The sequence below is a fragment of the Arachis ipaensis genome, chromosome B7, assembly GCF_059453495.1.
Source record: "Arachis ipaensis isolate K30076 ecotype BB chromosome B7, ASM5945349v1, whole genome shotgun sequence".
NCBI classification, from domain to species: Eukaryota; Viridiplantae; Streptophyta; class Magnoliopsida; order Fabales; family Fabaceae; genus Arachis; species Arachis ipaensis.
In genome coordinates this window covers 4188535-4202975 of record NC_142442.1, presented here as the reverse complement: position 1 = coordinate 4202975, position 14441 = coordinate 4188535, and positions in this window count along the sequence as shown.

The following is a 14441-nucleotide window of genomic DNA, read 5'->3' as shown; positions in this document are numbered from 1 at the left end:
TGTGGATAAGCAGTGGAAGAAGGACGTAGTGGATGTCAAGAGGGTGGGAGATCGGATCATCTCTATCAAACTTGTGGTGGAGAGAGGTGCTTTCCATGTGATTAGTGCCTATGCACCGCAAGTGGGTTCGGACGAACAACACAAGATAAGGTTTTGGGAGGATTTAGAGAGTTTGGTTCAAGGCATACCTTTGGGAGATAAGATTTTCTTAGGAGGAGATTTAAATGGCCATGTTGGGAGAGAAGTGACTGGATATGGGAGTATTCACGGAGGCCATGGTTTCGGGATGATCAATGCCGAGGGTAAAACTATTTTGGACTTTTCCTCAACTTTTGATCTTCTCATTGCAAATACATGTTTTAAAAAGAGAGACGAACATCTTATAACCTATAAGAGTGGCATGACAAGCTCTCAAATCGACTTCTTCTTGTTGAGGAGAGTCGACCAAAAATTTTGCATTAACTGTAAAATTATCCCAGGAGAGAGTTTGACAACACAACATAGGGTGCTCGTCATGGATTTTCGCGTTGAGCAAAAGTTGAGGAAAAGACATCATACGAAGAACCCAAGGACGAGGTGGTGGCGGATGAAAGGTGAGGAACAAAGAAGCTTCCTAAGACGGGTAGGAGAAGAGGCAAAGTGGGATGGGAACGGAAGCGCGGAAGAGATGTGGAGGGAGATGGCAGAAGTTATTAGAAGAACAGCAAAAGAAAGTTTTGGTGAATCTAAAGGAATAGGACCAAGAGACAAGGAGTCTTGGTGGTGGAATGCGAGTATACAAGAAAAGATAAAGATAAAAAGAGAATGCTTTAAAGAGTGGTCTTTATGCCGCAATGCAGATAACTGGAAAAAATATAAGGCGGCTAAGAAAGAGACAAAAGTGGCTGTAAGTGAAGCAAGAACAAGAGCATATGAGGGTCTCTACCAGTCTTTGGGCACGAAAGAAGGAGAAAAAGGTATATATAGAATCGCAAAGAGCCGGGAAAGAAGAACGAGAGATTTGGATCAGATTAAGTGCATAAAGGATAAGGATGGAGAGGTGTTGGTTCAAGAGGAGAAGATTAATGAAAGGTGGAAGAGCTACTTCTACGAGTTATTTAATGAGGGACAGAAGACTCTTCCGAGCCTTGGTCGATTATGCACAAGGGAAGAAGATCAAAACTTTGACTACTATCGAAGGATCCGAGACTTCGAGGTAAAAGAGGCTCTAAAGCAGATGAAAATTGGCAGGGCAGTAGGACCTGATAATATCCCGATTGAGGTTTGGAAGGGTCTTGGAGAAAAAAGAATCAACTGGTTAACCAAGCTTTTTAATGAGATTTTAAGGTCAAAGAAGATGCCTGATGAGTGGAGAAAGAGCACCTTGGTACCTATCTACAAGAATAAGGGGGATATACAAAGTTGCGGAAACTATAGAGGGATTAAGCTTATGAGTCATACTATGAAGTTATGGGAAAGGGTGATAGAACGGAGGTTGAGAAAAGAGACACAAGTAACAGAGAACCAATTTGGATTTATGCCAGGCAGATCTACCACTGAAGCGATATACCTATTAAGAAGGATGATGGAGAGGTATCGTAGTAATAAAAGGGATCTACATATGGTGTTTATTGATTTGGAAAAAGCGTATGATAGGGTACCAAGGGAGGTCTTATGGAAGGTTTTAGAAAAGAGGAGAGTAAGGATCGCATATATTCGGGCAATTAAAGACATGTATGATGGGGCCACAACTAGTGTGAAGACTCAAGGTGGTGTGACAGAGGAATTCCCTATTGGTATAGGATTACACCAGGGATCATCCTTAAGTCCATACCTTTTCACATTAGTCTTGGAAGTACTCACAGAGCACATCTAAGAGCCTGTGCCATGGTGCATGCTTTTTGCCGATGATATCGTCCTTATGGGAGAATCAAGGGAAGACCTAAATAAGAAGCTGGAGTTATGGAGAGAAGCTCTAGAAGTATATGGTCTGCGCATAAGCCGTAGCAAGACGGAATATATGGAATGTAATTTCAGTTTGAGAAGGGAAAACCCCAATATAGAGGTGAAGATTGGAGAAAACATCCTACAAAAAGTTAAAAGTTTTAAGTATCTAGGGTGCATCATACAGGATAATGGAGAGATTGAACAGGATGTAAATCATAGGATCCAAGCAGGTTGGTCAAAATGGCGGAGTGCATCTGGTTTTATATGCGACAAAAAGGTGCATTTAAAACTTAAAGGTAAATTCTATCGCACCGCTATAAGACCGGCTATGCTGTATGGTACGGAGTGTTGGGCGGCTAAAGGGGAGCACGAACATAAGCTGAGTGTGGCAGAGATGAAGATGTTGAGATGGATGAGTGGCCATACGCGATTGGATAAAATAAGGAACGAAGATATAAGGGAGAGAGTTGGAGTAGCACCCATTGTGGAAAAGATGGTTGAATCGTGTCTCAGGTGGTTTGGACATGTGAGAAGAAGACCGATAGAACATCCAGTCAGGAGGGTAGATGAGATGGAAGATGGACAAAGGGCGAAAGGCAGAGGAAGACCTAAGAAGACCATCCATGAGGTGGTCAAACGAGATCTACATGTAAACGGTCTCTCTGTAGACATGATACATGACAGAGCACAATGGCGTCGTTTGATTCATGTAGTCGACCCCACTTAGTGGGACAAGGCTTTGTTGTTGTTGTTGTTTAATGTATTTGATTCATTCAACTGTATTAATTATAACTAATTAGTTATATTTAATTTGATTTTATTAGAATAAATAATATTCCATCATTTAATATTTTATTCGATTAATTAAATTACATCAATCATAACTAATCAAATATTTAATTTAATTATAATAGATATTAAATTATTTAAAATTTTGTTTGATTCATTAAATCACATAAATATTAAATAATTTAATAAATAATATATAAGGCAATGAAATAAATAAATTTATTTAATTTAATTTATTATCTTATTATATATATATATATATATATATATATATATATATATATATAATAAAACGAGTATTAATTAATTGATTCTTACATAAAACGAGTATTAATTATTAAGAAGGTAACGAGTTTATACTACGTATTAATTAATTGATACTTAAATAAATTATTTAAACTGGTCACATATATTTTTTAATTACTCTTATTAGTACGGTCCAGTAAATAAAACTGATATTAATCATTATAATGAATGAATATTTATTATTTTTAAATAAATTTATTTAATTCATTTAAAAACATTAAAGGATTCCAATTCAATATGTTACGATTTTATTTTGTTATTAATGTATATATACACCTATATTATATATTCTATAATTCCTATATTCTCAAATAATATTTTTAATTTTTTTAGTTTAATTTATTATTTTTAGTCATCAAAATTTATAGTTTTTATTCATTATTTTTAGTCATTAATTCAATTTTTTTAATTTAATAATTTAATAATATATTTTAATTATATATAATTAGAATGTGCTTTCTATCCTTTTTTTTCTTTCTATTTTGTGCTTTGAGTGTAATATTTGTAATTTCTTTATTTTTATTTTTTATCTTAATTTTGTTAAATTTTTTTATAATTTTGTTGTATATCAATTATTCTTTTATATATTTTGATTAATAGAATTATTTTATTTAAAGACATTTTAAATTTGTTATAAAAGTTGATTAATAGATTATTCTTTAAATTTTTTTTTTAAATTTGTTTAATAAGATCGTATTTTAATTTTTTACTTTTATCTTTATATTCATTGATTATATTAACCTTTTATTACAATATTTTTTTATTTATTCCACACATTATTTATTTTACCTTCTTTTACTTCTTTTAATTGTTCTCTTTATTTTATTTTTACTCCTCATGTGACTTTATGAGAATGATAAAGCTTGCACTTTGGTTATCTAGGAATTTACTAAGTGGCTAGAGTAGTTTCACGTCACGAACCAACAAATACTAGCCATTAGAATGATAAAAAAGACTAGCTAAATGAATATTCGCCGGATTACTTGCAATTTGAGACTAAATGGGAATCTGTGAAATTTTTACGGGTGGAGACCTATCCACGTGAAATAGATTAGGATGGGGACATAGGTACTATCTTCAAGGGACCTGTTAAATATAAAATTACTAATTTATTCTTTTATATATATATATATATATATATATATATATTTCTTAAATTTATCCTAATTTCTGTCTCCAATTTAAACTCTTTTTTTTTCTTTCTAGACTCATCTTAGCCTTGATTTTATTTCTATTCTTCCTCTAACTCATTTTCTCTACCTCTTAAGTTCGTCATTATGTCGCTCAGTCGCGCCCTAAAATATTATATTATGTTATTATGTTGGAAGATGTTTTTATATTCTTTTAAATGTCATTTTTTATAATGAATATATTATGAGTTGTATTGAATTAATTATTTTATGATTATTATATTATAGTTTTTTTGTTTTTTTTTTTTAATTTTTAAAGAATATCCATAGATAATAGTGGGTATTTGCATTCGCTAAGGGGATAATTAAATAGGGAGACTTGCGATGAAGATGGAGAGCGGACAGGGGATATATATATTTTTTTTAAACGAGAGTGAAGGACGGGAAAAAGGGTCCGTCGTGCTCACAAGAGTATCTATTACTATATCTAACTAACAACGAAAATTCAATTTGAGCCCAATTTGAGCCGATTTGAGATAGGACACGTGAACTTTATTTGCATTGGATTTTAAGACAATGAACATAATTCGGATTTAGGATCCTAACAATAGACCTAGGTTGATCTTACTCACTTGAGTTAATATTTTGAGTCATTGCTATAATAAATACTATACTATTAAATATAATTATATTTAGTATGTATAAAAGTTAGGTATACTTATAATAGATTTTATAATCAAACTAAAAAAATTCTAATTATATTTTTTTCTTTTTTAATTTAAATATTATTTACTGTCTTAATAAAAAAGTGAATAATAATAGTCACTCACATAATTAAAATAGATAATCCTAATATATACATGACACTACATATGATAAATTATTTCTTTATTTTTTTTAAAGATAATTTATATATAAATCAACTAATCTTTATAGCATACAATCTATTGCATAATTTTTCTCCTCTTAATATGGATAAATTGATGAATTTAATATACAAAATATAATTTATATTATTTAACATACGAAATAAGTAACTTAAGCTATTATCTAAGACAATAAATATAATAGTACAAATACCTACATATTTATTAGTATTAAAAAATAAGATCACTATTTTTACATACTACAAAATTTATAAAAAAATTTAGACAATAAATCAATACTCAATAAATTATACATTAGCTCTGTTAAAAAAAATTAAATTATATGTTAGATATTATTATTTGTGTACTAATATATATATATATATATATTATCGATTGTTAAGTTATAATTAATTTCTAACTCATTTTTGGTAATTAAACTTTAAATGATTGAAATTATTAAATGCTGAATATTTTGTACCTAACTAATTTTGTTTTTATTATTAAAAGTTTAGAAAAAGTTGATATATATATATATATATTATCGATTGTTAAGTTATAATTAATTTCTAACTCATTTTTGGTAATTAAAATTTAAATGATTGAAATTATTAAATGCTGAATATTTTGTACCTAACTAATTTTGTTTTTATTATTAAAAGTTTAGAAAAAGTTGAGTTGTTAATCAATTCTGAATTCAAATTTAAATTTAAATTTGTGTAAGAAAATATTTTAAATTTTTTTAATTAACCAGAATTAATTTTAAAATAAAAAAATATTTTGTACATTATATTATAAGATAGTGTAATCATTCGTTTTTTCTTTAATGGCAATTATTGCCAAATAAAATTATATAAAAATGAAAAAAATATATTTACGCATTTTTCAATAGAATAAATTATATATTAAAAAACAAAAGTTATTACAGTTTTTTTTTACACAAACTAATATTCAACGACGATGTTTTGGTAATATTACCAACAAATATTAATCAATCTAATAGCTTTTGTAATGACAGAAGTTTATAAGTTTAGAAGCTTGATAATCATGTCATAAAATATAAAATTTTAACTGATAACAACGTTGATCATGTTATTTGACTTCCTAAATGAATATGATACCAATAAATAAAACTGTCACAGGTCGAGAACTAATTTTTCACGGATTGAAGCTCCATTTATTAAGGGTCTGACGCTCGCTAATGAGTTGTTACATACACAAGGCGGAATTCAAAACTTTAATACTTATTTAGGTAGACAAGTGAGATGACCACTCAATCAATCCAAATCAGTTAAGACATATACTAATTATTTTTAATATTTTTAACATTAAAAATAATTAAACTTTGATTTTAATTATAACTTTATCAAATATTTATAATAATTATTATTATATATATTTTTTGTTTAATCTCTTTTAATAAAAAAATTTATATATTTTTATTAATTATTCCGTACAGTGTACGAAAACATACACTAGTTTTGGTTGTAAAATTAGTAAAGAAAAGAGAAAATTTTCTTAATGTTAGAGAGAAAAATTTGATTCTAATTGCAATGAAAAAGTGACATGTGATATATTTTGGTTGTAAAATTAGAAATATATAATAAATTTAAAATTTTAAAATTAACTTTACAACGGTATAATTGTCATTTCAAATTTTCTAAATATATATCTTTATTGTTATAGTTTACTCCTTTTTAAATTAATATCATATTTCTAATTCAATATAAATTACTTTAATTTTAAATAATTTTAATTTTTAAAATTAACTCTAAAAGGGTGTAATTATAATTTCAGGTCTTCCATTTTTTATTTTTATTTTTTTGTTAATCGTATAATAGTAAAAAAAATACCAAAATAATAAAAAAAAACTCTTAGCCCAAATATTTTTTTAACTCACTATAATATCAAATACTAACAAAAATGGCCATCCAACTTAAAATGGGTCGAAACCCAAAAAAAACCTCTCCTATTCCTTCTCATTTATGGAGCTTTAAAACTCCAAACATATACTTTTGCATTGTATTTTATTTTTGGAGCATTGAAATTTCATTCAAGTTGGAAGAATCAAATTGGGCGCCTAATAACTATGCTATATAGCCAAAATATTATAAATAATAAATAAAGATATATTATTAATAATATTTGTATTTATAAGAGAGTGTGAATTATTCTCTTAATTTAATTAATGTAATTAATTTTTTTTATAATTAATTATTTTTTTTTATTTAATAATATTAAAAATTAATTCCAAATTTAATATAGATCAGATTCTAAAAATTTCTTTCTCATTATTACTGTATGTATTTATAATTTTATAATATTTTTTTCTCAAATAAAAATTTTAAATTATTATATTTTAATTTAAAAAAAATTTCAAATCTCCTCAATACATTTATAAAAAATAAAAACATCTTAAATTTGATCAATTTCTATTTATTGAAAATTAAAAACATCCAAAATTATTGGTTCATGACTTGTAAAATAAAATAATAAATAATAATAAATTAACACCAATTTATTGATTATAAATATTATATATATAAAATTATAAATATTATACGTATAAAAATATGGATGTTAAATTAGAGAATTTAACAACTTCTTATATACAATTCATATTTTACATATAAATTATTATAAAATAAAAAAATAAAAAATAAACAAAAATTAAGAAATAAAATTTTAAAAATAATTATTAACTCGTCAAATTAAAATCAATAAATAAGTATACATATGAATACTAAATAAAAAATATTAAATTATAATCCTTTGTTGTACATGTAAGATAATTTAAAATATATAACAAGACACATAGTTTAAAATTTGGTAATACTAATTATAAAAATTTGTTTTTTTTTCAAAGATATATTTTTATTGCATAAAAGAACCTTATATCTGGAGTACATTATATTCTCCTAGAGTACATTATGTCAAGACAAAGAAATTTTTCAACTGAGATGTTAAATAAAAATTATCTAATGGGTAAAGGAGAGAAAGAAAACAATTAAGAAAGAAAGAAGTTATGAATATTATATGTATGAAATTATGAAGGTTATGAGTATAAAATTATGGATGTTATTAATATAAAATCTTGTATGTTATGTGTATCTTACCTAACTATGAATGTTATGTGTATAAAATTGTAGATGTTATTATGAATAAATTTATAAATTGAATAAATTAATTTAGGTATTTAACATTTTCTTTTTCAAATTTAATTATAGTTAAATTTAAAAATATATGTGAATCAGAATAAATTATTTTCACTTTGAAAAATATGAAATAAATTTTTAAATTATCAAAGACGCTGATTTGAAAAATTATACGTTGATTTAGATCTATAATGTCTTCAAACAAAATATTAAAATATTTTGAATAATGATTTATTAGTGCATATATAAAATAATTTAAAATATATAATAAAATATAGTTTATAATTAAATAATATTAATTATAAAAATTATGTATATGGATATATAAATGTTACATAATAAATAAAAAATGTGCTTTCGTTATTATAATATAAATTAAATACTATAAATATAAATTATGTATATTTATTTAATAAGAAAGTAAATTAATAAACGTATGTACTTATAATAATATATGTAATTAATTTTTTTATATACATAAAAAATTACAATAAAAAAAATAGGCGCATGAAAGGATAACAATTAAATTTTACTCATCCCATTAAATAAAGTTAAAAATATAAGATTTTGATTGATTATATTTGACTCCTAAACTTTTTTGTGTGTATAAATAGCAATTAGAAAAGGCGTAAAGAGAAGCAAGTCATAATTGAAACCAAGGAAGGAAGTAGTCGTTGAATCTGTTTGCTTTCGTAGAGAAAAAAAAAGCACGCCAAAATCCATTTCTTTGGAATCCCACTGCAACTGCATGCAATGGAGCAAGGTCTCTCTCTTTTCTCTCTGTAATTGCAATGAACAAGATAGTAATGCTACTGATTGAGTTTATAAATGTGTAAAAATTGCTGAAATTCAAGAACAGGAGACTATGGATTCAACCTCAAATGTTACTGGAGATGATTTTGCTTACAAGTTATTTTGCCTCCAGTTCTGATGAGCATCACAGTCATAAAGTTTTCCATTGTTTTATTATAACTCTCAAGATATTATTGTTCATTGTGTGTTGATGCTATTGTAGTTAAGTTTGTAATGTTTTAAAATTATAGAAGAAATTGTTAAACCTAATCAACCAGCTGAGAACAAAAGGAAAAAGAAGAAGAATGTTACCTAGATTATTTTTTTATTAATAATAGATTTATCATTGTAATTATTTTTTAGTGAGAGTACATAAAGAGTACATAGTATATAAGGTGTAATAACTCAACAAATATTTTTTAAGGGGATTTTAATTTTAATTAAAATCCCCTTAAAAAATATTTGTTGAGTTATTACACCTTATATACTATGTACTCTTTATGTACTCTTACTACAAAAATAATTACAATGATAAGTTTATTATTGATAAAGAAATAATCTAGGTAATAAAGAAGAAGAAGGAGAAAAAGAAATAATTTTCCTACAAGGTTAAATAAAAAGTATGTAGAAGAACCTAAAAAATTGTATAGGGACATACCTGAAAGTCCCAAGCATGAATAAAAGAGAAAGGTATATGTCACCATAATCTTTTTCAGTCTTGGATTCTTTCTTAATTAATGTCTTGGTAAAGATGCAATCATGCATCTGTTATGGCATAAATAATATGATTTCTTCTGATTTTAGAAAAAAAAGACTTCAAATTCAACTACAAATGTTGGGCAGCAGATTGGAGAAAAAAGGAGGAAAGAAGGGTTGAAAAGAAAAACAAAGTGAAAAGAATTGAAGAAGAATTTGATTTTGATGTGATGATTGTAATGATGACTGTTGATGTGTATATTTTCTGCCTTTTTTTTCTTTTCTTCTCTCTATTCACTGTTCTGCAACACTTCTCCTCTTCTTCTTCTTTTTTAGAACCATACACATTATAAGACTCAGCCATGAAAATGTTCTGGAATCTGTGTACTAAATGGCACATGCTTCCCCTAGGATATGATATTATATTTTTCTGCGTCTCTTTCTCTATATGGCTATATAGTTATGCTTAGACAAGGGGAAAAAAATATGAATATTCTTTTTTACTTGACAGTGACATGTAAATAAAGTTGGTGTTTATAAGTCACTTAATAATTTATAATTTAAGGGTAGAAAATAAGAGATTAGATGTTAACACATAATAGATTATTTCATTCCCTAGTGAACTTGGCCAAAATTTAATAAAGTCGCTGGCCCTTAGACTTTTCCGTCATCCATAGAACAAGAACTACAACTTGCCATTATTAGTCATTGTGACTATAAATTATGACTTCCAAATTTTATTTCTAAAAATTTAATAATGTCGGGAGTTTGAATATCGTTTTGTGCATGTAACAATTTATCGCCAACAACAAACCCTTAAACTATTTAGGGGGAGCGGTGTTTAATAATTTACTAAAATTATTACCTGCGACAAAGTAAAAGTGGGAAATTTGAGTGAATGAAAATATTGAGAAAAAAAAAATTTATATTTTATTTTTTAAATAAAGTAAACTATTAGACTAAGTCTAAAACAATTATACTTTATTAATGTTATATAAAAATGGACTGTTTTTTTTATAAATAAAAGGAGGACTGAAAAAGTGTACTAAAAAAAAGAGATGGGCTGGAAAATAAAAAAAAGAGGCTATGTCTATTATATATTTTTTTTTTAACAAAAATAAAAAATTTGGGGCCATTGCCCCTTTCCATATGTGTAGCTCCGCCCCTGTTTTTGACCTGATAGATTGAGAGATATTGTGGAAAACTAACAAAAATGTTAAGAAGGATATTTAACAAAGACCTTTTTTTTCAATTTTAAAGTTCAAACCTAATATTTCCTATTAATAAATTAAACTAGCTACTGCATTAACCAATTTTACATTATTAGCATAGAATTATAGCAGTTCATGTGGGTGGACCTAGTCATCATCAACATTTAGTTAGAAACCAAATTGATTTGAGTTGTTGGGTGAAACAAACTTTAGTTCAATGGCCCAGAGTTTACCTCCCAAAGCTCTATAATTTATATCCTAATGTCTTCACTTTAGATCATAGGCTATAATATAATCAAGATTCAAGGGCCCAATTACACTTCTTAATTAATAAACACACTTCTTAAACAACCAATTTGGTCCTTGACAAAGGAAAAAAATCTTTAGATGCTGCCTCGTTTTTAAAAGTAACATGTTTACTTTATCCGAAATCTATTTCGCTATTGAGGAATAATCTTCAGGATATTGTATGCTTGGAGAATTGGACACCTCAGTTATCTTGCTTGAAGGATTCTTTCTTTTCAGTTCCTACAGAGTTTTTTGTTGTCTACAAGGAAAAACTGAAATTTCTTGTGGCTCACGGCTTGGAACAATGGTGGCCAAGTGATGCAGAACTTCAACAGGCTATTCATAATGGCAAACTCACAAGTCAGCAACTTAGATTTTTATATGCTATCTCACCCAAGGAAGTTTATCGATCCATCTTCTGTTTTGCTTTCAATGAGTCTCACTGGTATTGCAGAAAAGGTAGAATTTGTTTGGTATTGGAATAGTATTCATCATATGTTTTGCTCGAGTGGCGAAACTCAAGTCTGCCAAATTTGGAATAGATTCAAATCATTGTTTCTGTTAGAGAATCATTAGAATCAATTTAGATCAATTAGCATCGTCTATATTTATATAGCATATATGTACATTAATGTAGGATTTTATGTCTTTATTACTTTGATTCATTTAGCACCTATAAATACCCCTTGTATATTGTACTTTTCAACATACTCAATAATACACTTTTCAGATTACTCTCTCAGTCTCTTGTTTCTAACATGGTATCAAGAGCCTAAAGCTTTTTTTTCAATGAATTTTTGTTCATAGCCTTCTTATTTTTCTCCTCCGACCGTGCCTCTTTTCTCTCGTTTTTCGATCTGTTTTCAACGCTTTGGTTCGTCACCTCCGGCATCATCGTGTTCTTCTCTTCGTCAGCTTTCCAACGCCGCTGAGATCGCCCGCCGCCAGCAGCCACCGGACGTGCCATCACGCGCCGCCAGAAGTTCGCTGTCCACCTCCATTATTTCTCCTTCCAGAGCTTCAGCAGCCGTTAGATCTCGGCGCCGATCGAACGTTCCTCGCGGTCCCACGTGTCGCGACGTCAGCCTTTCTCGCCCTCCAGTTTTCAGTGCCGTTGATCTTGGTGCAGATCCAACGCTCCTGGTGCTGCCACCTGTCGCACGAAGCCATCCTTGGTTGATTCGTGCGCGACCCGACCCGACCCACGGTTGACCCGCGTCCACCTCACTGCCAGCGTGTCTCTCTCGCTCCTCTCCGGTGCCGCCACGTGTCATCGCTTCTCTGACGTGACTGCTGACGTGGAGGACAAGCTGGACCCTCCCTAAGGTTTTTTGGTGAGCTCTTTCCGATTCCGCGGTCGGTTTTCTCGTTTCCTGTCCCGAATTTGCAGTTTTCTTCTTCCTTTTGCTATTTCTTCTATTACTATGGAAAAAACGAATGTCTTTCAGCCTATCCCTGTTATCCTTAATGGCTCCAACTATGCACATTGGGTTGAAGCTATGCGAGGATTTCTTAAAGGGCGAAAATTATGGCGATATGTGACTGGTGATATTGCCTGTCCTGTTAAGCCAACTGTGACTGACAAATCCAAAGATGGTGCCTCTAAATCCAAGGAGGATGCTAAGAAGGAGAAGGACTATGCAGAGAAATTGGAAGATTGGGATAGTAAAAATCATCAGATTATCACTTGGTTCCGCAACACTTCTACTCCTGGCATTCATTTACAGTTTGAGCGTTTTGAAACTGCTAAAGAGGTATGGGATCATTTGGCAAAATATTACACTATCTCTGATCTCTCTCATCAGTACCAACTGCTTAAGAAACTTCATAGCCTTAAGCAAGAACGTGGCCAAGCAGTTTTTGATTTTCTTGCTCAGATGGAGATTATTTGGGATCAGTTGACCCCTTGTGAGCCTGTTCTTAAAGATCCCACTGATGCTAAGACATATGAGGATTATCGGAATCGGACACATCTCATCCAATTTCTGATGGCACTTACTGATGACTATGAGCCGGTCAGGGCTTCTCTTATTCATCAGAATCCCTTGCCTAGTCTTGAAAATGCTCTTCCTCATCTTAAGTCTGAAGAAACGCGCTTGGGATTGCTTCGTTCTAAAAGTGAAATTGTCTTTGCTGCCACCGACAGAAAGGGCAAAATCTGTCGCAACTGTAATCGGCCTGGGCATTCCTTCTCCGACTGTCCTTCTATTGAATGTCGTAAGTGCAAACAAAAAGGCCACATTGGCTCCAACTGCCCAAAACTGTTCTGCCATTATTGTAAGCTCTCGGATCACTTGATTGCTACCTGTCCTACTCGACCACCACGCTCAGATCAGAACAAGTATCAACCTCGTCCCAACAACTCTCAGCATGTGCCTGCCTCTACTGCTGCTGCTGCTACTGAGTCCACCTCTTCCACATCTCTCAACACACCTTCTGTTTCTCCATCAGATATTGAAACCCTTCTTAGGCAACTTCTCTCCTTTCCTGGTAATACCCCCGCTACTCTTTCCACCCCTCCAGGTAATTCTAAATGGTATTTTGATTCTGGTTGTTTCAATCATATATCTCCTTTGCGTCATCTTTTTTCGTCGTTGTCTCCCACTACAAATGCACCTTATGTTAACACTGCTAATGGTTCTCTCTTACATGCAACACATCACGGGGTTGTTTCACAGTCCAATATTCATCTTTCTGATGCTTATTTTATTCCAAAATTGAATTTTAATCTTATCTCTGTCGGTCAGCTTGTTGAACTTGGTTTTGATGTCATTTTTTCTAATTCTGGTTTTCGTGTGCAGGATCGTCGGACGGAAAAGATCATCGGGATTGGATGTAATGTCAGACGCTTATTGGAGCTCGAGAACCTTCATGGTCCCTCTACAAATCTCTGTGCTGCTTCCTCTCCATCTACTCTTCACTTGTGACACCGTCGTCTTGCCCATAGCTCCTTAGGAAAATTACGTCCTCTTATATCTACGGGTGTTTTAGGTCAAGTTCAAAATGAGTCTTTAGATTACATTTCTTGTCGCACTGCAAAACAACCTGCCTTATCCTTTAATAATAATTCCTCTAATACATGCTCTCCTTTTGATCTTATTCATTCTGATGTTTGGGGCCCACTCCCACCGCTTCTATGGGAGGGGCTCGATATTTTGTCGTCTTTATTGATGATTATTCACGTTTTACTTGGGTCTATTTGATGACTAATCATTTTGAGTTGCCTCAGATTTATATTAACTTTGCCACTATGGTTCGAACTCAGTTTTTAAAGGTCATTAA